This window comes from Bombina bombina, chromosome 10 (assembly GCF_027579735.1).
Source record: "Bombina bombina isolate aBomBom1 chromosome 10, aBomBom1.pri, whole genome shotgun sequence".
NCBI lineage: Eukaryota > Metazoa > Chordata > Amphibia > Anura > Bombinatoridae > Bombina > Bombina bombina.
In genome coordinates this window covers 85,897,406-85,921,814 of record NC_069508.1, presented here as the reverse complement: position 1 = coordinate 85,921,814, position 24,409 = coordinate 85,897,406, and positions in this window count along the sequence as shown.

Sequence of the window (24,409 nt, the reverse complement as noted above, 5' to 3'; positions counted from 1 at the left end):
GTAAGTGACGTCAGATTGGAGTTTTAGATGAATTGGAGTTCAAGATAGAACAGTACCTCTTAAATATTGAGGAGGTGTTAAAAAAATTAAGGTATTTTAAAAGAGAAAATATAGTTTACATACAATCGGCTAGATTACGAGTCTTGCGTTCGGCTTAAAAAGCAGTGTTGGCCGCACTCCCGCATTGCAAACACTAGTTAAATATTATTAACCCCTAATCTGCTGGCCCTAACATCGCCGCCACCTACCTACATTTATTAACCCCTAATCTGCCGCCCCCAACGTCGCCGCCACTATAATATAGTTATTAACCCCTAAACCTAAGTCTAACCCTAACCCTCCCTAACTTAAATATAATTTAAATAAATCTAAATAAAATTACTACAATTAACTAAATAATTCCTATTTAAAACTAAATACTTACCTATAAAATAAACCCTAAACTAGCTACAATATAACTAATAGTTACATTGTATCTAGCTTAGGGTTTATTTTTATTTTACAGGCAACTTTGTATTTATTTTAACTAGGTACAATAGTTATTAAATAGTTATTAACTATTTAATAACTACCTAGTTAAAATAAAGACAAATTTACATGTAAAATAAAACCTAACCTAAGTTACAATTACACCTAACACTACACTACAATTAAATTAATTACCTAAATTAAATACAATTAATTACAATTAAATAAAATTATCTAAAGTACAAAAAAAACAACACTAAATTACAGAAAATAATAAACAAATTACAAGATTTTTAAACTAATTACACCTAATCTAATCCCCCTAACAAAATAAAAAAAGCCCCCCCAAAATAAAAAAAAGCCCTACCCTACACTAAATTACAAATAGCCCTTAAAAGGGCCTTTTGCGGGGCATTGCCCCAAAGTAATCAACTCTTTTACCTGGAAAAAAAAATTACAATTCCCCCCCCCAACATTAAAACCCACCACACAACCAACCCTACTCTACCCTACCCAATCCCCCCTTAAAAAACCTAACACTAGCCCCCTGAAGATCACCTTACCGGGAGACGTCTTCACCCAACCGGGCCAAAGTCCTCAACGAAGCCGGGAGAAGTCTTCATACAAGCCGGGCGAAGTGGTCCTCCAGACGGGCAGAAGTCTTCATCCAGACGGCATCTTCTATCTTCCTCCATCCGGCACGGAGCGGGTCCATCTTCAAGACATCTGACGCGAAGCATCCTCTTCTTCCGACGGCTAAACACAGAATGAAGGTTCCTTTAAATTACGTCATCCAAGATGGCGTCACTTCAATACCGATTGGCTGATAGAATTCTATCAGCCAATCGGAATTAAGGTAGAAAAAATCCTATTGGCTGATGCAATCAGCCAATAGGATTGAACTGGCATTCTATTGGCTGATTGGAACAGCCAATAGAATACAGCTCAATCCTATTGGCTGATTGGATAAGCCAATAGGATTGAACTTCAATCCTACTGGCTGATTGCATCAGCCAATAGGATTTTTTCTACCTTAATTCCGATTGGTGTCGGCAATGTTGGGGGCAGCAGATTAGGGGTTCATAAGTATAATGTAGGTGGCGGCAGAGTCCGGAGCGGCAGATTAGGGGTTAATAATATAATGTAGGTGTCGGCGATGTCGGGGGCGGCAGATTTAGGGGTTAATAAGTGTAAGATTAGGGGTGTTTAGACTCGGGGTTCATGTTAGGGTGTTAAGTGTAGACATAAAATGTATTTTCCCCATAGAAATCAATGGGGCTGCGTTAGGAGCTAAACGCTGCTTTTTTACAGGTGTTAGTTTTTTTTTCAGCCGGCTCTCCCCGTTGATTCCTATGGGGAAATCGTGCACAAGCACATTTTACCAGCTCACCACTAACGTAAGCAGCGCTGGTATTGAGGTGAGATGTGGAGCAACATTTTTCTCTACGCTCACTTTTTTGCGGTTAATGCTGGGTTTGTAAAAACCCGTAATACCAGCGCTGTCTGTAAGTGAGCGGTGAGCATAAACTGCTCGTTAGCACCGCACCCCTGTTAACTCAAAACTCGTAATCTAGACGAATGAAAATGAATACTAAATGCAGTTGCTAGAATAAAACTTTATTCTTACTTACTTTTAGATTTAGGAAGAAGAGAAGCTTTTTACCTCTTATCAATTGTCTTAAAGGGACAGCCTAGTCAAAATTAAACTTTCATGATTCAGATAGGGCATGCGATTTTAAATTTATTTGAATGCATTTGACAGTTTTTTGCAGCTAGAGGGCGTTAGTTCATTCATTATGTAATTATGAGAGGAAACTGATTGGCTAAAATGCACTTCTGTCAAGAGAACTGAGATAAGAGGGCAGTTTGCAGAGACTTAGATACAAGGACACACAGATGTAAAAAGTATATTAATATAACTATATTGGTTATGCAAAACTGGGGAATGAGTAATAAAAGGATTATCTATCTTTTTAAACTATAAAAATTCTTGAGTAGACTGTCCCTTTAACAGCTGATGGAAATAATCTAGTCTTTAATTTTGGACATCAAGGTAGTTTTCAAACCATTAATGCTATTAATCACTTCAAATACAGTGTCTGTCCCTCTACTTCTGTGACTGCTTAATGAAGATGGAACCTGAGTGTGAAAAAAAGTTCAGCAATACTTCAAATACTTGTTAAAGAAATTCAGCAGAAACAATGGATATTTATCCTAAAATTAAAATATGATTTTCCCGCATTGTAATAGCTGCTCCCTGATGCCTTCAAATTAAATACAATATTCAGAAAGTCGGCTATGCTGGGATAGGATGCAAATCATGTCACCCGGGGAAAGTGAGTGTGCGCTGCTCGGTGCTAATATACCCGTTGCCAGGGCTGGAAGTATTTCTGTAGCACGTGTATGGTGCAAATACAATGATAGGAGCAGGCACTGAGGGCATAGATTCTCAACTAACTAACCCTACAATCTCACTCATACAATAGTACTCAGATCTATGTTTTCCTACATCCATAATTTATTTTTATACTCCAAGGATACCCCATCATTTCTTACAGCTGTACAAGATCTGAAACATATAGGAAAATATATTTGTCTAGATCACCCTTAGTTACAACTTATTAGTTACACCCTTAGTTACAGCTTATTAGTTACACCCTTATCGCTTATTAGTTGCACCCTTAGTTACAGCTTATTAGTTACACCCTTAGTTACAGCTTATTAGTTACACCCTTAGTTACAGCTTATTAGTTGCACCCTTAGTTGCAGCTTATTAGTTACACCCTTATCGCTTATTAGTTACACCCTTAGTTACAACTTATTAGTTACACCCTTAGTTGCCACTTATTAGTTACACCCTTAGTTACAACTTTTTAGTTACACCCTTCGTTACAACTTATTAGTTACACCCTTAGTTACCACTTATTAGTTACACCCTTAGTTACAACTTTTTAGTTACATCCTTCGTTACCGCTCATTAGTTACACCCTTCGTTACCGCTCATTAGTTACACCCTTCATTACCGCTCATTAGTTACACCTTAGTTACCACTTATTAGTTACACTCTTAGTTATCGATTATTATTTACACCCTTGATTATAGCTTATTAGTTACACCCATAGTTACCGCTTATTAGTTACACCCTTATTTACTGCTTATTAGTTACACCCTTCGTTACAACTTATTAGTTACACCCTAAGTTACCACTTATTAGTTACACCCTTAGTTATCGCTTATTAGTTACACCCTTAGTTACAACTTATTAGTTACACCCTTAGTTACAGCTCATTAGTTACACCCTTAGTTACAACTTATTAGTTACACCATTAGTTACCACTTATTAGTTACACCCTTAGTTACAACTTTTTAGTTACACCCTTCGTTACAACTTATTAGTTACACCCTTAGTTACCACTTATTAGTTACACCCTTAGTTACAACTTTTTAGTTACACCCGTAGTTACAGCTTATTAGTTACACCCTTAGTTACAGCTTATTAGTTACACCATTATCGCTTATTAGTTGCACCCTTAGTTACAGCTTATTAGTTACACCCTTAGTTACAGCTTATTAGTTGCACCCTTAGTTACAGCTTATTAGTTACACCCTTATCGCTTATTAGTTACACCCTTAGTTACAACTTATTAGTTACACCCTTAGTTACCACTTATTAGTTACACCCTTAGTTACAACTTTTTAGTTACACCCTTCGTTACAACTTATTAGTTACACCCTTAGTTACCACTTATTAGTTACACCCTTAGTTACAACTTTTTAGTTACATCCTTCGTTACCGCTCATTAGTTACACCCTTCATTACCGCTCATTAGTTACACCCTTCATTACCGCTCATTAGTTACACCCTTAGTTACCACTTATTAGTTACACTCTTAGTTATCGATTATTATTTACACCCTTGATTATAGCTTATTAGTTACACCCATAGTTACCGCTTATTAGTTACACCCTTATTTACTGCTTATTAGTTACACCCTTCGTTACAACTTATTAGTTACACCCTTAGTTACCACTTATTAGTTACACCCTTAGTTATCGCTTATTAGTTACACCCTTAGTTACAACTTATTAGTTACACCCTTAGTTACAGCTTATTAGTTACACCCTTAGTTACAACTTATTAGTTACACCCTTAGTTACAGCTCATTAGTTACACCCTTAGTTACAACTTATTAGTTACACCCTTAGTTGCCACTTATTAGTTACACCCTTAGTTACAACTTTTTAGTTACACCCTTCGTTACAACTTATTAGTTACACCCTTAGTTACCACTTATTAGTTACACCCTTAGTTACAACTTATTAGTTACACCCTTAGTTACAGCTTATTAGTTACACCCTTAGTTACAACTTATTAGTTACACCCTTAGTTACAGCTCATTAGTTACACCCTTAGTTACAACTTATTAGTTACACCCTTAGTTGCCACTTATTAGTTACACCCTTAGTTACAACTTTTTAGTTACATCCTTCGTTACAACTTATTAGTTACACCCTTAGTTACCACTTATTAGTTACACCCTTAGTTATCACTTATTAGTTACACCCTTAGTTACAACTTTTTATTTACATCCTTCGTTACCGCTCATTAGTTACACCCTTCGTTACCACTCATTAGTTACACCCTTAGTTACCACTTATTAGTTACACTCTTAGTTATCGATTATTATTTACACCCTTGATTATAGCTTATTAGTTACACCCATAGTTACCGCTAAATTAGTTACACCCTTAGTTACCACTTATTAGTTACACCCGTAGTTACCGCTTATTAGTTACTTATGTGAGTTTTAATATCACCATGTCCACCATAGCTGATGGAAAAAATAGACGCACATGTGTTGCACTTCACATGAGTCTGACATACAGGTCTTTGTAATGAATGGAAATTCCTTTTGTAGATGTTTATTAACGGTACGCTTCTTTGGTGCCATTTCTATATATAAATATGAAATGACTGTTTATTTTTATAGGTCAGAAAAAGGAAAAAACTGGCTGCACTATACAGGAATTAAGTTAAAAAATAACTTTTAATAAAGAAAAATAAGAACAAGGTACATAGAGGTAGCAAAAGCAAGGCTCCTGTCCTGATTATTTTTATAGTTTTAAAGAATATGATAGAAACTGATTTTCAAAGAATTAGTAGAGAAATATAAAATTACTATATTTGTTTTATTAAATGCTTTGGTAGGAAGGCACACAAATCCATTTCAAAACAGACAAATATGAAATGAATATTTATAATTATTAACCCCTATGGAAGGAGCAAAACATATAAAATATTCCCAAAGGAAATATGTTAACCCTTTATTGTAGGAGCAAGAAATATATTCCCATAGGCACTTAGAAATATTAAAAAAAAAAAAAAGTTTTAAGTTAACTTCTATGGCAAGAGCCAGATATATATTCCCAAAGGCACTTTTAAATATATATTTTTTAAATATCCACTATAGCAGGAGCCAGAAATATGCTCCCAAAGGAAATATAAAGTCTTAAGTTAACTCCTTTTGTAAGAGCCACAGTCTATGGGACAATAAATAATTATACTGATTTTCCCAAATTTAGCCAGAATAGAAAAATAACTGAAAACCCTATGCTGTAGGGAATCAGCTTCCCTGGCCAATATCTGGTCACCTCTGCATAAGGCACAGGGTCGTCTTTAATATTGACTGGGCCCTGGGCAGCTGCCCCTTTTGCCCTGTGTTAAAGACGGTCCTGATCAGGCAGGGTGCAGGATAGTAGGACTCACTAGTGACTTGGAAAATGCAAGACAGGCAGAGGGACAAATTTGGCACTCAGGCATTTTTTAACTGGTACTAGCTTGTGTGGCAGAGGCACAAAAATTGCTGCTGAGGCTTTCACTGACACTGGCACACTGGGATAAAAAACCTGCTAGTGGCACTTACACACTGAGCTGTTGTTGGCGCCTGAGGGCGGGAAACACAAGCAAGCAGAGATCTCTCCTGCCGGCCCTGCCTTTGATGACTTCACTAGCTGCTGAAACTGGAGACTTCTCTTGCTCTCTGCCCGTGAATTTCACCAGCATGCTTATGCTGTTTGGGGCAAAATTAGGACAATTTGGGATTCTGAAACAGACTTCAAGACTGTACTGGGAAACTCAGGACATCTGTTCACTTATTATCTTATCTGGTCATCTTAAATCCTTACTGTATAATAATATGTAGTATAAAAGGTATTCACATCATCAGTTTGCCATCATTCATGTAACTTTAGAGAGGCACAAAATACAAAACATTTACCTTTTAATTTTTTACACTAAAAAAGTGTAATGTTAATATTTGTTTTGCAATATAGTTATGATGTGATAACTAAAGATTTGCATTAGTTACGAAAATTTGAATTTTTCTTTAGTTTTAATGAAACAAATATATCCAAAGAATGTACCATCGAAAATGAAAGAAAATGAAAAAATACTGACAAAATTCTTTTACATTTTTTTTTTTAGGGTTTAATACTTAACGTGCTCTCCACATTACAGAAAGTATATTGTAGCTACAGTTGAACTTTTCTCCTGTAGCTTTGAAACATTTACATTTGTTTTAACAAAAGCAAATGTAAATGTTTAAAGGGACACTGAACCCAAATTTTTTCTTTCATGATTCAGATAGATCATGCAATTTTAAGAAACTTTCTAATTTACTCCTATTATCAATTTTTTCTTCATTTTCTTGTTTTCTTTATTTGAAAAAGAAGGCATCTAAGCTAAGGAGCCAGCCAACTGTTGGTACAGAACGCTGGACAGCACTTGATTATTGGTGCTGTCCAATCAGCAAGGGCAACCCAGGTTGTGAACCAAAAATGGGCCTGCTTCTAAACTTACATTCTTGCTTTTCATATAAAGATAGCAAGAGAATGAAGAAAAATTGATAATAGGAGTAAATTAGAAAGTTGCTTAAAATTGCATGCTCTATCTGAATCATGAAAGAAAAGATTTGGGTTCAGTGTCCCTTTAACGAAAATTCGATTTTAAACTAAACAAAAACCAAATAGTGCAGCCACTGAATATTCAGGGAAACAAATTTCCCTGAATATTTTTTTCTGGGCTGCACATGACATGTCTAGTGATAACTAGAAAAAAATATTATATACCATAGCAGATAAGACCAATAAAAATATAAAAAAACTGTAATTAGTTGTAAAGTAATATTTTAGCTTATTACACTTTTATTACATAAATTGTGCACTATGCGTTTTAAAGCATCTACTACTTTTGTTAAAGAGTTACACATATTTTAATCTATTAAAAGGACAGTCTAGTCAAAATTAAACTGTCATGATTCAGATAGGGCATGTAATTTTAAACAACTTTCTAATTTACTTTTATCATCAAATTTGCTTTGTTCTCTTGGTATTCTTTGTTGAAAGCAAAACCTAGGAAGGCTCATGCTAATTTCTAAGCCATTGAAGGCTGCCTCTTATCTCAGTGCATTGTGACAGTTTTTCACAGCTAAATAGCGCTAGTTCATTTATGCCATATAGGTAACATTGTGCTCACTCCCGTGGAGTTATTTATGAGTCAGCACTGAAATGCAAGTCTGTCAAAAGAACTGAAAAAGGGGGGCAGTCTGCAAATTCTTAGATACAAGGTAATCACAGAAGTAAAAAGTATATTAATGTTGGTTATGCAAAAATGGGGAATGGGTAATAAAGGGATTATCTATTTTTTTAAACAATAAACATTCTGGAGTAGAGTACTGTCCCTTTAATCTTTATCCATAGCATATTTAAAAGTAGATGTTATACTGTTTGTAAGTAACAGAGCTTAGCAATTGCCAATATTTTAAGGAAGTGCTTCATTTTTGTGGCGGTAAAGGCGGAATGTTTAGAATCAGAGCCACAGGGAGAAAACTCAACCTCATACTGGCAGCAAACAAAATTGTTACCATCTGGAAGGTGTTCAGAGCGTGATCTTTGTGAACGGAGCAGACAGGGTGGAGGAAAAGGCTGCTTGAAAGTGCAATTACATTTAGCGATTACTTTTAATAACAAAGAACTCCGTTGTATCACAAAATCCAACAGTTTAGTTCCAAGGTTTCTAGGATCCCCTGAAATATTTGTTTGATTTTTTTTTCTGTGTGTGCATTAACCGTTTGGCTTCCAGAGAGAGCTGCAATTTGTTATTTTGTAGTGCAGTTCAGATCCTTATGGCAGCAAAGAAGATAAATAACTATATTCCAATATAAAATATTTGGTATATTTTGATCCAGCACACAAGCCATATATAAACAAGCCATAAAACAAAAAAATAAACAAAAAAAAATATGTTGAAGCCTTTTATTATTGCATTATTAGATGAACAGAGCTATGGGGTTACAGATGATCCCTTTTAAATGTCATCACAATCACAAACAGCCATTTTCATTGTTTATTGGCAGCACTTTTTTCTTTTATTTTTTTTTCTCGAAAAGTGTATTGAAAAAGTTAAGATTGCAAAAAGATGACAATAGGACATTCAGCTGTCCGCAGCATTATAATGTACTATGTAAACATTCAAGAAGATGGTACACAACAAGACATAAATAAGAACAATAAATGAGGATAGAGAGGTTCTCTATAGAAGCATCCAAATTGAACAAGAAGAATGTAGGTCTTACAATTCTGCAATCATGTACATTTAAAGACATAGTTGCCTTTGCTTTAATGCTTGTCTAACACATCTGCATACCTAGCAGATATGGATGGGTACACCAGTGAAAAAGGAGAGGGAAGAAGAGGAGATGGGAGGTGGGATAGGAGGAATGAGGAGAGTCCATCATGATTCCTGTGCCGGCAGCACTTTTTCCATTATGAGTTTGGTGACAAATGGCTAGATATGTGCCAGTCTTATTTTTGTGATCCCAAGATAAATTTGTCATAATTAATATTAATTTTTTGAGAAATGTTCACGTAAAGAATTTTATAAAAACTAGACCTTTCAACTTATTACTGAGTGCTCCAAAAATATAACACTGGGGTTTTGTAAATACACAAAACACACTGATATTACTCCTACCTATTGGCTGACATTAAAAAGCAACATTACCAAACAGATAGAAATGCTACCCGGTCAATCAAAATTAAATTAGTAATAATAAACACTTTTACACTAATAAAAATTAGCAAAATAGATATCCCAATAATCACACATGCCCACAATACAGATAATGGCCATGTTCTAATTCTTTAGAGAGATACAGGTTAAATGCACACACATAATGTATTAGCATCACTGCGTACTGATAAAAAAGGTCAATCCACAATGTTATATATATATATATATATATATATATATATACTGGTGAAGATTGGAGTAGCCGTGTTAGTCCAGTAGATAAGATGCTCAAAAAAAAAAGTATTGCAGTATGCAGTGATACCTTTTTTATTGGACTAACATAATATTTCAAAGACAAGCTTTTGAGAGTTTTCCTCTCTTCCTCAGGTCTAAAGCAATATGCTTTAGACCTCAGGAAGAGAGGAAAACTCTCAAAAGCTTGTCTTTGAAATATTATGTTAGTCCAATAAAAAATGTATCACTGCATACTGCAATACTTTGTTTTTTGAGCATCCTATATATATACTGTATGTATATATATATATATATATATATATATATCAAAGAACAAAATGAAGCACTCACTGGACATTTGACATCAAGGTGATAAATTTATTTAGTGACGTTTCGGGACCTCAAAGGTCCCTTCTGTCAGAAGAAGGGACGTTAGAGGTCCCGAAATGTCACTAAATAAATTTATCACCTTGATGTCAAAAGTCCAGTGAGTGCTTCATTTTGTTCTTTGCTACATACTCCTCAAGAGCACCCTGGCAGCTGCAGGACGGTGGTGAGAGTGCATATACCTTTGAACTTTTGCTTATATATATATATATATATATATATATATATATATATATATATATATATATATATATATATATATATATGCTGTATTAGGCTACAATGTGTGATTTTGTAAAATTTCGAGATGGTGGTGTAAAAAAATGTGCCGTGGCAACAAAAGGTTGAAAATCACTGGCTTAGAGGAATATGGCTACACCTCACTGACGAGGCCCAATGAAGGCCGAAACGATCGTCTGGGTGTGCTGTGTTTCTTGTTCAGAGAGGAATTGCCTGGTATTTTGGTGCTGGACTGACCGTAATAGGCGGGATCAGACTGATATACTACAGGAAAGTTCTACTCTGTGAAAAGCATTACTAGGCTAAAAGAAGCTGCACCCAGGTGGTAAATCACCATAGAACAGGCTAAAAATGGTATTGAGCCAGTTGTTCGTTCCTGTGAGTGCGCTTCTCTCTGTATGTATTTAGTCTCCCTGAGGGAAAAAGGGGAAACAAGACGTGGATTCCTTGCTCAGTGTGCATAGAGGAATATGGCTACACCTCACTGACAAGGCCCAATAAGGGCCCAAACGATCATCTGGGGTTGCTATGTTCCTTGTCCAGAGAGGAATTGCCTTATATTTCGGCGCTGGACTGACCGTAATAGGCGGGATCAGACTGATATACTACAGGAAAGTTCTACTCTGTGAAAGCATTACTGGTCTAAAAGACGCTGCACCCAGGTGGTAAATCACCATAGAACAGGCTAACAATGGTATTGAGCCAGTTGTTCATTCCTGTGAGTGTGATTCTCTCTGTATGTATGTTTATATATATATATATATATATATATATATATATATACAGGGAGTGCAGAATTATTAGGCAAGTTGTATTTTTGAGGATTAATTTTATTATTGAACAACAACCATGTTCTCAATGAACCCAAAAAACTAATTAATATCAAAGCTGAATAGTTTTGGAAGTAGTTTTTAGTTTGTTTTTAGTTATAGCTATTTTAGGGGGATATCTGTGTGTGCAGGTGACTATTACTGTGCATAATTATTAGGCAACTTAACAAAAAACAAATATATACCCATTTCAATTATTTATTTTTTACCAGTGAAACCAATATAACATCTCAACATTCACAAATATACATTTCTGACATTCAAAAACAAAACAAAAACAAATCAGTGACCAATATAGCCACCTTTCTTTGCAAGGACACTCAAAAGCCTGCCATCCATGGATTCTGTCAGTGTTTTGATCTGTTCACCATCAACATTGCGTGCAGCAGCAACCACAGCCTCCCAGACACTGTTCAGAGACGTGTACTGTTTTCCCTCCTTGTAAATCTCACATTTGATGATGGACCACAGGTTCTCAATGGGGTTCAGATCAGGTGAACAAGGAGGCCATGTCATTAGATTTTCTTCTTTTATACCCTTTCTTGCCAGCCACGCTGTGGAGTACTTGGACGCGTGTGATGGAGCATTGTCCTGCATGAAAATCATGTTTTTCTTGAAGGATGCAGACTTCTTCCTGTACCACTGCTTGAAGAAGGTGTCTTCCAGAAACTGGCAGTAGGACTGGGAGTTGAGCTTGACTCCATCCTCAACCCGAAAAGGCCCCACAAGCTCATCTTTGATGATACCAGCCCAAACCAGTACTCCACCTCCACCTTGCTGACGTCTGAGTCGGACTGGAGCTCTCTGCTCTTTACCAATCCAGCCACGGGCCCATCCATCTGGCCCATCAAGACTCACTCTCATTTCATCAGTCCATAAAACCTTAGAAAAATCAGTCTTGAGATATTTCTTGGCCCAGTCTTGACGTTTCAGCTTGTGTGTCTTGTTCAGTGGTGGTCGTCTTTCAGCCTTTCTTACCTTGGCCATGTCTCTGAGTATTGCACACCTTGTGCTTTTGGGCACTCCAGTGATGTTGCAGCTCTGAAATATGGCCAAACTGGTGGCAAGTGGCATCTTGGCAGCTGCACGCTTGACTTTTCTCAGTTCATGGGCAGTTATTTTGCGCCTTGGTTTTTCCACATGCTTCTTGCGACCCTGTTGACTATTTTGAATGAAACGCTTGATTGTTCGATGATCACGCTTCAGAAGCTTTGCAATTTTAAGAGTGCTGCATCCTTCTGCAAGATATCTCACTATTTTTGACTTTTCTGAGCCTGTCAAGTCCTTCTTTTGACCCATTTTGCCAAAGGAAAGGAAGTTGCCTAATAATTATGCACACCTGATATAGGGTGTTGATGTCATTAGACCACACCCCTTCTCATTACAGAGATGCACATCACCTAATATGCTTAATTGGTAGTAGGCTTTCGAGCCTATACAGCTTGGAGTAAGACAACATGCATAAAGAGGATGATGTGGTCAAAATACTCATTTGCCTAATAATTCTGCACTCCCTGTATATATATATATATATATATATATATATATATATATATATACGTCATGAGATTAGCAAACTACTGTATGATGTATATATATATATATATATATATATAGGTCCATTGGGGTTAATTACAAACAAAATGGCTATTTTGGGGTTAGCTATTACATCACAGGTTCAAGTTCCTATATGGAATCAGCTCCACTCCTCCCACATATTCACAATGATTTTTTATATGTATATTTACTCTGTTTATGGATTGGAAAACATCCAGTGTGTCCCTGGAGTGAAAATATGTTTTGTAACATTGAATTAAATTAAACTAATAATGTCCCCTCAAGGTAAGGCTATAATGGGTAATATATTAACGTAATAACACTCTATACAACAATGAAAACACTAAGGGAGGTTGTTCCTATCAAATATACAAAGACATCCATCAAAATTAAATTAATATAATTGTTATCACGGTTGGGGGAAAAATGATCAATGTTGAAAGTTAACTGTTCACTGATATCAATGTTAATACAATATTTGTGATAAAAAGAATTAAATAGTAATAAAAATAAAAATAATAAAACTATCAAGTGACCTGAATCACTAATAGCAAATATTTGTAGGAACAATGAAATATGCATTCTCAAACAATGGGTTAAATTGCTGGGAACTCCCCCTAGAGGGGGGGTTTCCCAAGTGTTTTTCTGCTAATGTGCTAATTTGTTTGTATCATTATTGGTAAGGCTTGTATATGTATGTATAATTAAAGGCTAACCATAGCTTGGATTATATGCCAGATGAAACAGCGTTTTGAAGCGCTGAGAAACGTGTTGCATGTTATAAGGAGGGTTGCTAGCATTCCCTACCTTATGGTTCCTTTGTTTTTATTTATATTTTAATAAATTCTCTTTTTAAAATTTTACTTTGCATTGGGACCTTGCCTAACTTGCCTACCAATTGTCTACTACTCCCCTGGGGGAGTCCTAGACTGCACTTCGAGTATCTCAGGGCTCCTGTGTTCCAGTGTTCCTGATATCGATTTGTCTAGTGAGCTGGGTCGCTGTTAAATATCCAGCCTGCTTCTAATAGCACTGTCTGAGTGCTCTTCACCCTCAGTAGGGATATATACACTACCTGGCTATACCACTGATACACACAGGCATCCTGTCTGTCTTCTATTTCTAGATTTGATGCCATCCCGTTGCTGTATCCAGGCTGACCAGTAAACTGGATTGCTGTTAACTATCCAGCCTGTGCCTAATAGCACTGTCCGAGTACTCTTCACAAATGTGAGTACCCTTAGTAGGAACCACTGATTGTGATTACTTTATTTTATTATTGGTACACACAGGCACCTCTCTTGTTCTCTTCAAATGTTTAGTATACATCTCTGTAGCTGGCCACACCACTACTCATTCTGTTCAAATTTTTACCTATGCTTGTGCCTAGGGCAGCAGGATTTAAGGGGAACAGCAAGTTTTGGTGGTAGTTCTATAGCATAACGACTCTGGTTGTTTAGGTGGAGTGTATAACATCTCCAGGGCAGCACAATAACACACCACTGATAGGGTTATATGCTTTTTTAGCTGTATTTGTAAAGCCCTAACACTTAACATCTACGTTTCTTCATAACAGTGCATTAGTGCATAAAATCCTGCACATAGCTATCAACTATAAGTGCTACTAATGCGAAGTGGAAGTGTGTAGGAGCAACACCCCAGCCATGAAGTGGTACTCTCCACACAAACTCACAGGGCAGCACCACCGAGTGCTGATTCCCTTAGAGCATAAAAATCGAAGAACATACGTTGTATCACTTATTACATAATTGCAAACTGCCTCTGGAAGCAACATCAGCAAAGGAACTGTGCATCTGGAGCTACATGAAATGGGCTTCCATGGCCAAGCATATCAACATTAGCAATGTCAAAGGTTGGTAGTGCATAAAGCAGTCCGTCAGTGGACTCTGGAGCATTGGAAAAGTGTTTTCTGGAGAACGCTACCTATCGGAATGCATAGTGACTACTGTAAAGTTTGATGGAGGAGGGATTAATGGTTTAAGGCTGTTTTTCAGGTTTTGAGCTAGGTCCCTTAATTCCAGTGGCTGCACCCCTATTCACAAAGTGAGGTCCATGAAGACATGGTTTGAGAAATTTAGTGTGGAGGAACTCAAGTAGGCTGCACAGAGCCCTAACCTCAATCCCACTGAACCTCTTTGGGATGAATTGGAATGCTAATTGTGAGCCCGACTTTGCTTGCATGTAATAATTACACATTTGTACAACTGCAACCACACAACACTAATGAATATTTTACTTAAATGGATAGAATGGTCAAAAATTAAATATACATAGATGCATCTACATTATCTAAATATTATTTAAATAGATACATTTTTTATTTATACTTCTATTAGCAAATATGCTTCTAGTAAAAAAATATTACTGGTTTTCAGGGGCATATGCACATATGCTATTAGTTCCTGTGCACCAATATTCAACAGCATGCCTGCTCATAGAGCTGGCAGAGATGTGTATTGCGTCTGTAAAGACTTGTGCCATACAAGCTATTGCTGGATCTATGAGAAGGTATAGTGCTTAAATGCTGGTGAACAGGCACCAACAGCATATGTGCATATGCCGCTGAAAACCAATAATAACTTTTTCTAGAAGCATTTTTACTGATGTAAGTATATTGCAAAATTACTTCTATTTAAAATTGAAATGCAACCATGCACATTTAAACTTTGACCTTTATATCCCTTTGGGTATAGATTAGACATGTGCGTTTAATTAGTTACATTTAGTTAAATATTCATAACCAAAATACAGATGTTTGTTTCGTTTTCACAAAATGAATATCCAAACAAATGCACTAAATGAACTAATCTTAACAAAAATGAATATATACTGCAAAATGTGTTAGTATACATTAGTTTTCTTTAAATTACCTTTAAAAGAAAAAATACTTATCTTTAGTGTGCTGCTGAGCCGTGCTGATCTCGACCCTTCTTCACAGAACCCAGGGCTACAATAATAGAGGGTTTAGGGCAGCGCTATGCCTCCTATTTGTGCAGCCTTGGGCTCTGTGAAGAAGGGTCTGGAGTAGCGTGGCTCCCCCAGTGCGCTATAGGTAATTATAAGTCTAGTGATACTTTTTCACCTGCAGTAAAGGAACATTTACATTAGTTTTAACGAAAACAATTGGAAATGTTACTGAATATTCAGTATTCGTTCATTTTAAACAAAACAAATACTGAATAGTGCAGTAAACGAAAATTCTGGAAAAAAAAATCAGAATATTTGCTCCTCTGCACAAGTCTAGTATAGATTAATATAAATGGAGAGATGAATAAAATATTAAAATCACAGAACTTTCTTACAAGGATTCTGTCAGGACATTGCAAGCATTTTATCCATCAGGAAGCAAAAAAAAAAAAGACAATTTGAAAGCAGAAATATTTGCCAAGAACTTGCACGCTCTCAGGCTCTGAGGACACATGGCTGGCTGCACTCATGCCTAGAAAAACAGTGACATTTATTTGGGTTAGAGCCCTGCAAAATTAACCTCTGTAGTTAGGTAAAAACAGAGAATTCTTTTATTTCCCACTCCTGCTGGCCAACTAGGTTTGTTTTTAGACTGAATAACTTTCAAAAAGAAACAGAGATGGCAGAAGCTCTCTTTACATATGGTATTAACTTTGGAGCTTGATGTCCCGTGTTTGTGGCGAGCCTGCAGGCTCACCAGAAACAGCAGTTATGAAGCAGCGGTCATAAAGACCGTTGCTCCATAACCTGTCCGCATGCTCTGAGCAGGCGGACAGACATCGCCGGAAATCCACCCGATCAAGTACGATCGGGTTGATTGACACCCCCCTGCTGGCGGCCCATTGGCTGCGAGTCTGCAGGGGGCGGCGTTGCACCAGCAGCTCTTGTGAGCTGCTGGTGCAATGCTGAATATGGCGAGCATATTGCTCGCCGTATTCAGTGAGGTCTGTTGGACCTGATCCGCACTGTCCAACAGACCTTGATAACTTGGGGCCATTGGCTGCTCCAAAAGACTACTAGGGCCAACAAAACTATGTTTTTTCGGCCTCTAAAGGTTTTTGTACTCACCCCTAAGCACCCACCATGCTGAAAAAAGCAGGTCCATGTTTCTTATTGATAAGTGCTTCTAACAAACTGTAAATCTTAGTAGTATATACTGATAAAATACAAGTCCTTCACAGTAATACATCATTTAAACTAAAAATGTGACTAGAAACTAAATTTAATGTGAGGCACTCAATCCTAATATTAGTGACTGGTCCTCCTTATAAAAAATTATGGGTGGGTTAGAGGATTTCCATCAATAGGTGGTCCTAGACCTAGATCTAAATGTGTGGGCAATAACAATACGAGTAAGAAACTGCAGTGGACGAGTAAAAAAATTGACATTTTCCTATCTTTTAAATTGATTAGCAGCTGTTACCTTTGGAACATGCAAATGTCCAGGTTTAGCTTGTGCCCAAATTTCACTGCAGACTCTAATATGTAAAAATATCACTTTAGGTGGTGGTAAGGGTACTCCCCCCATGCGGGTAGGCAGGCCTCACTGCTTCTACAAATCTCTGAGTATGCCAGGGTGGAGCATCAAATGCTTTATTGCAGGATACAGATGTGGGCCGCTGACTGGCTTTGGTAGGGATCAAGTGCTGCCATCCTAAATTTATTATTAATAAGTTAAATTTGAGTCATCTTTAGTTTGCTGGTAAGTTATTGTATTTAATAAACACAGCCATAAAATATCTTACTTCCCAAATCTGATCTCAGTGTTTTTCTTGGGGGTAAAAGGGAGGCCTGGGTAGGTTATAGGTAATTTGAATGGGGAGCACAAAATGGAATAGTGCATAGATGGTTTAATTCTTCATGTGTGGCTGTTCCTGTCTTTCACAACATACTTTTACTGCTTTTCAGTCTCTATTGTTAAACTGCTTCGTTCTGCAGCTGTCCAAGTAAAAGAATCAAAGGCACAGACATGAAAGCACAAATATTAGATGGGTTAATATGTGACAAAGAAAAGTGGACAGTAGTTTTGAAAATATCAATCAGGTCTCACTTTAAGCATGTGGGCTGTATTCATAAAAGAAACAAAAATTACATTACAATAACACTCAATGGTAAAGCCCGATGTAAGATCATAAATCCCCTCAGAGTGCATGCACTTCACAGAGTCACTGCATCAAACATATATAGCATGCACTATAATTCCCCCTTGTAAACCTTATCCCCCAAGGTTCACTCAGGATCAATTCCAGAGGATCGGCGGGACACCTTCCTTGAACCCCCAGGCATAGGCAAAAAAAGAATGGAGATGGGGGAATTAAGGTAGCTTCAGGCTTAACCCACAGCCGCTTGGGTAATGTCCTTTTTACCTGGGTAATCCTTTCAGGATATCTTACTTTACCCTGATATTACAAGTCTATGGTTAAACTAAATAACTAGAGAATGTTTAGAGCAGCTGATATCTCTTTTGCACACCCTATACTTTCAATGGATCTCACGGCTAAACTAAATACTGCTCATATTAGAAGCTGAAAATGATGTATTGCACTTGAGAACAACACATAACAGCACTAAAAAAGTTAGCTCAACTTGAGAGACCTGAAGTAAAGTGTTAGGGCTAGAATAAAAGTTTCACAAAACACATGTAAAACGTTAAGGGCCCTTTTACAATGGCATGCTTACCGTTAAGTGCGAGCGATATGGGATTTATCATTGCTGTTTGTGCACATTGGATGTAGCTCATGCTTACCGTTAAATGCGAGCGATATGCGATTTATCGCAGCTGTTTGTGCCCATTGGATGTAGAGCTCATATTACAAGTAAACGCTATCGCTTGAATGCAATTGATGTCGCTCCAGGGCCACATCAAGGTCTCTCTCACCCCTGGAACCCTAACTAAGCAGCCCCACAATGCATGCTTTCAAACAAACAAACTGGGAACCACCCAGAGTGACAAAGGCTGCTTGGTTAGAGTCCCAGGAGGAGCGAGACCTCGATGTGGTCCTGGGCTTAAACCATTTGGTGTCAAATGCAACTGATACTCCCATTTTTGCTTTAAAATATTACTGTGTGTCTGCTATTGAGTGCCAAGTTTTCTGTGTGTGGTGTTCACCCAGGGTGCTCAGGGGTTAACTGCTCAATATGTGCTAGAGCATTTGATTATTACACTATTGCTTGTAGGGGAACTATAAGTTTAACACCAACAAAGGGGTTAAGCACATAGCTAAAATAATCTCTGGACTGGCAATTGTCTGCTAATCCTTAAATGAAAAACAAAATGTATGCATCCCTGATAAATTCATTTCGTTTGAGGTTGTGTGAGTCCACAAGTTCATTACCTCTGGGAATTCAGCTGCTAGCCACTAGGAGGAGATAAAGATTTCCAAAACTCTGAGAGTTCTCTAACTCTCCCACCTCAGTAATAAGCGAGTTTTACATATAGCCAAGAAGAAGAAAGGTAGGAAAGGACATAACAGGGGAAAGAGGTGCAAAAACTAGAACTGCCACCAGCAAAATGCAATAAAAATATCTTGGGAGGGCCTCATAAACTCTCACCACCTCAAAAGAAACAAATTTATCAGTTAAGCATACGTTTTGTTTTCTTTCGTAAGGTGGTGAGAGTCCACAAGTTCATTACGGCAAAAACATCAGAAGTATAACATTTAGTAAAGTTATGTAGGGTTGACCATGTTGCTGCCTTGCAAATTTGTTCTACTGAAGCCTCATTTTTGAAAGCCCATATATGGAATCATTCAGGAGGTATAACGGAATTGGTGATGGTTGAATATTCCGGTCTCGGATCCTTTCTGGATAAGGCATCAGCTTTTCCGTTTTTTCTTCCTGGTCTGTATGTGATAAGAAAATCGAATCTTGAGAAGAACAAACTCCACCTAAGTTGTCGGGATGTTAATGTCTTGTTTGATTTAAAATACTCAAGATTCTTATGATCCGTATAGATTAATATAGGATGGGATGTACCTTCTAGTAGGTTCTCCAGAATTCCAATGAAGTTTTTATAGCTAAAATTTATTTTTTGCCAATAGGGTAGTTAACTTCAGATGAACTCATCACCCTAGAAAAGAAAAGCAACTGGGTGAACTGGATCTTTTGTGGACTTTCCTTGGGAGAGTATAGCCCCGAAAGCGTAGTCTGAAGCATCAACTTCTAGTATATACTACAATTTAGGATTAGGAAACTGAAGAATCGGTGCAGTGATAAAGCTTTCCTTTAGAATTTTAAAAGCTTTGTTAGCCTGTGGAGTCCAAAATTGTTTTGGGTGATTACCCGTCAAGGTAGTTAAAGGTCTGATAATCAAAGAAAATCCCTTGATGAACTTTCTATAAAAATTAGCGAAACCTAAAAACCTTTGGACCTCTTTTTTACTCTTAGGAGAAGGCCAAGATGTTATTGCCTCTACCTTCTTATTTTCCATCTGTATGCCTGATGGGGATATGAGATAACCAAGGAATGATATAGTATCGGTATTAAATATGCATTTTTCAAGTTCAGCATACAGTGAGTGTTGTCTGAGGTGGTTTAGGACAGTTCTCACTTGTTGTATATGTCGTTGGTGGTTGTCAGAATATATAAGAATGTCGTTGAGATATACAGGGAGTGCAGAATTATTAGGCAAGTTGTATTTTTGAGGATTAATTTTATTATTGAACAACAACCATGTTCTCAATGAACCCAAAAAACTAATTAATATCAAAGCTGAATAGTTTTGGAAGTAGTTTTTAGTTTGTTTTTAGTTATAGCTATTTTAGGGGGATATCTGTGTGTGCAGGTGACTATTACTGTGCATAATTATTAGGCAACTTAACAAAAAACAAATATATACCCATTTCAATTATTTATTTTTACCAGTGAAACCAATATAACATCTCAACATTCACAAATATACATTTCTGACATTCAAAAACAAAACAAAAACAAATCAGTGACCAATATAGCCACCTTTCTTTGCAAGGACACTCACAAATATACATTTCTGACATTCAAAAACAAAACAAAAACAAATCAGTGACCAATATAGCCACCTTTCTTTGCATGGATTCTGTCAGTGTTTTGATCTGTTCACCATCAACATTGCGTGCAGCAGCAACCACAGCCTCCCAGACACTGTTCAGAGACGTGTACTGTTTTCCCTCCTTGTAAATCTCACATTTGATGATGGACCACAGGTTCTCAATGGGGTTCAGATCAGGTGAACAAGGAGGCCATGTCATTAGATTTTCTTCTTTTATACCCTTTCTTGCCAGCCACGCTGTGGAGTACTTGGACGCGTGTGATGGAGCATTGTCCTGCATGAAAATCATGTTTTTCTTGAAGGATGCAGACTTCTTCCTGTACCACTGCTTGAAGAAGGTGTCTTCCTGAAACTGGCAGTAGGACTGGGAGTTGAGCTTGACTCCATCCTCAACCCGAAAAGGCCCCACAAGCTCATCTTTGATGATACCAGCCCAAACCAGTACTCCACCTCCACCTTGTTGGCGTCTGAGTCGGACTGGAGCTCTCTGCCCTTTACCAATCCAGCCACGGGCCCATCCATCTGGCCCATCAAGACTCACTCTCATTTCATCAGTCCATAAAACCTTAGAAAAATCAGTCTTGAGATATTTCTTGGCCCAGTCTTGACGTTTCAGCTTGTGTGTCTTGTTCAGTGGTGGTCGTCTTTCAGCCTTTCTTACCTTGGCCATGTCTCTGAGTATTGCACACCTTGTGCTTTTGGGCACTCCAGTGATGTTGCAGCTCTGAAATATGGCCAAACTGGTGGCAAGTGGCATCTTGGCAGCTGCACGCTTGACTTTTCTCAGTTCATGGGCAGTTATTTTGCGCCTTGGTTTTTCCACACGCTTCTTGCGACCCTGTTGACTATTTTGAATGAAACGCTTGATTGTTCGATGATCACGCTTCAGAAGCTTTGCAATTTTAAGAGTGCTGCATCCCTCTGCAAGATATCTCACTATTTTTGACTTTTCTGAGCCTGTCAAGTCCTTCTTTTGACCCATTTTGCCAAAGGAAAGGGAGTTGCCTAATAATTATGCACACCTGATATAGGGTGTTGATGTCATTAGACCACACCCCTTCTCATTACAGAGATGCACATCACCTAATATGCTTAATTGGTAGTAGGCTTTCGAGCCTATACAGCTTGGAGTAAGACAACATGCATAAAGAGGATGATGTGGTCAAAATACTCATTTGCCTAATAATTCTGCACACAGTGTATGACCTTGAATACGTCAAGTAAGTCTAGGAAAAAGTCATTAATAAAGCACTGGAAAGTCGCAGGAGCATTACATAATCCGAATGGCATGACAACATATTCAAACAAGCCATATCTTGTCCGAAATGCTGTCAGCCATTCGTGACCTGCTTTAATGCTGATAAGATTATAAACTCCACTTAGGTCGAGCTTGGTGAAAACAGTGACACCTTGTAGTCTCTCAATTATCTCAGGGATAAGGGGCAAGGGATATCTATTTTTCTTTGTTAATTTATTTTAAATATGCCAGCTCCTGCAGGGGAGGTGGACGGCCTGATAAAGCCTTTTTGCAAATGTTCCTCTAGATATTCCTTAAGATGCAGTAACTCTGGTTCAGAGAGGGGATAAATGTGCCCATAAGGAATAGCGGACCCAGGGAGAAGGTCAATTGGGCAGTCATATGACCTGTGTGGTGGAAGGGTCTCTGCCAGGGTCTTGTCAAATACGTCAGAGAATTCTACATAGCATGCTGGGAGAGGTTGTTCTGTAGTTTGTAGGATAAGGTTAACTAAAAGACGTGTTATTGCAGTATTCTGAAGAAAAAGTTATTTGTGACAACTTCCAAATAATATGTGGTTGATGTGTTTGTAACCACCTTAGCCCCAGAACTATAGGAAAAAGAGGAGAAGTTATGACGTCAAAAGTAGTATATTCAGTATGTCCCAAAGTAGTATTCATTTGTAAAGGTGTGGTGTGTAATTGGGCTGGAAGGATTAAAGGAGCTATCTATTACACAGATTGTGAGTAAAGATTTTTTTTTTTTTATTAGTGGTATTTTATACATGTGAGTGTACTTTACATCAATAAAGTTTCCAAGGGTTCCAGAATCAATGATTGCCTATGTCGCTATTCTTTGAGAATCCCACTGTAGGGAGACAGAAAGACTGCATTGAGTAGAGGTATTATACTGAGTAGTACAACTAATTCTTGCTTTTTCAACCTTACTCTTTTGTTTAAGTAGATTGGACAGTCCTTTACTCCATGATCTTTTGAGGCACAATAGAGGCAAAGATTATTGACCCTCCTTCTGATCTTTTCTTCCGGTTTGAGAGAACCCTTTGTAAATGTGATATCCATAGGTTCCTCACTGTTCTTTTGAGGAATGTTGACATAACCAGAGGGTTGGTACCTTTTCCACGACGAGTCAGGTGTGCCTTTTTCATACCTCCTTTCTAGAATACAACGATCTATTGAAATAGTGAGTGTCATAAGTGACTCTAGAGATGATGGGAGATCACCTCTGGCCAGTTCATCTTTGACCAACTCTGATAGTCCTAGATGGAAATGATACCTTAAGGCTGCTTCATCCCAAAGCATATCGGGTGCCCATCTTTTGAAATCCATAACATAGTCTTCAGCTAGTCTTTTATTTTGTTTCAAAGCCCTGAGTGCATTTTCAGCAGTGTTCTGCTTGTTTTTATCTTCATAGAGTAAGGACATTTTTACAAAAAATAAATCCAACGAGTCCAGAATAGGATCATTCATTTCATAATAATTGGTAGCCCAAGATTTAGCTTCTCCTTTCAAGTAAAAAATAAAAGTCAGAACTTTTACTTGTTCGGTAGGATAGGTCTTGGATTTCAGGGAGAAATAGAGTGTACATGAGTTTTTAAAGTCTCTAAATTGTGTTCTGTCTCCTGAAAATCTTTCAGGGGGGCAAACCTGGGGATCAGGTGTTAAATCAACAGATGTAGGTCTACTATTAATATTCTCTTTAATGAAGGTTCTTAAATACTTATTTTCAGTTTGAATTTCACGTATACCTTCTATGAGTAAATCCATGTTTTGCCACAGTGAACTTACTCTATTAGTGAGTTCTGTCAACTCCATTGCATTCCTTTTCTTTTAAGGCTTAGTATTATGTAAGGTATGACTGTATAGGAGGAATTTTGCAATGGTTTTCCACACAGTCTCACAATAGGACGGGACCAATGTAGATGTAATCCCTGCTATGCTCATAGACTGTGGGTCAACTCAGGGGAGTTGAGTAGAGGAAAGTTTGACAGAAGTAAAACTCAAAGATAGATAATTGTATAATTGTTCCAGCTTAAACACAGGTATTTCTTGTATCAGGTATGATATGTATAAACCCAATAGTAAACAATAATGAAGGGAATGCAACCTGATTGTAATCTGATTGAAATGAAAGATATGCAGCTTCTTAATAAGTTGTTAATATGCGAACAGTCCTGCAACATACATTCTTGACTGGAAGTATTTCAGCTTTGTTAGTAGTGTAACTGAATTTTAACAGTTCCTGATACGTGCACAACATAACAATATCAAACAGGCTGTAAGGTATGAGCGATCACAATATTTTCCTGCTTTTAGTAGTCACAGTGAATGTTAGTGGGATTTGTTTTGAGGGAT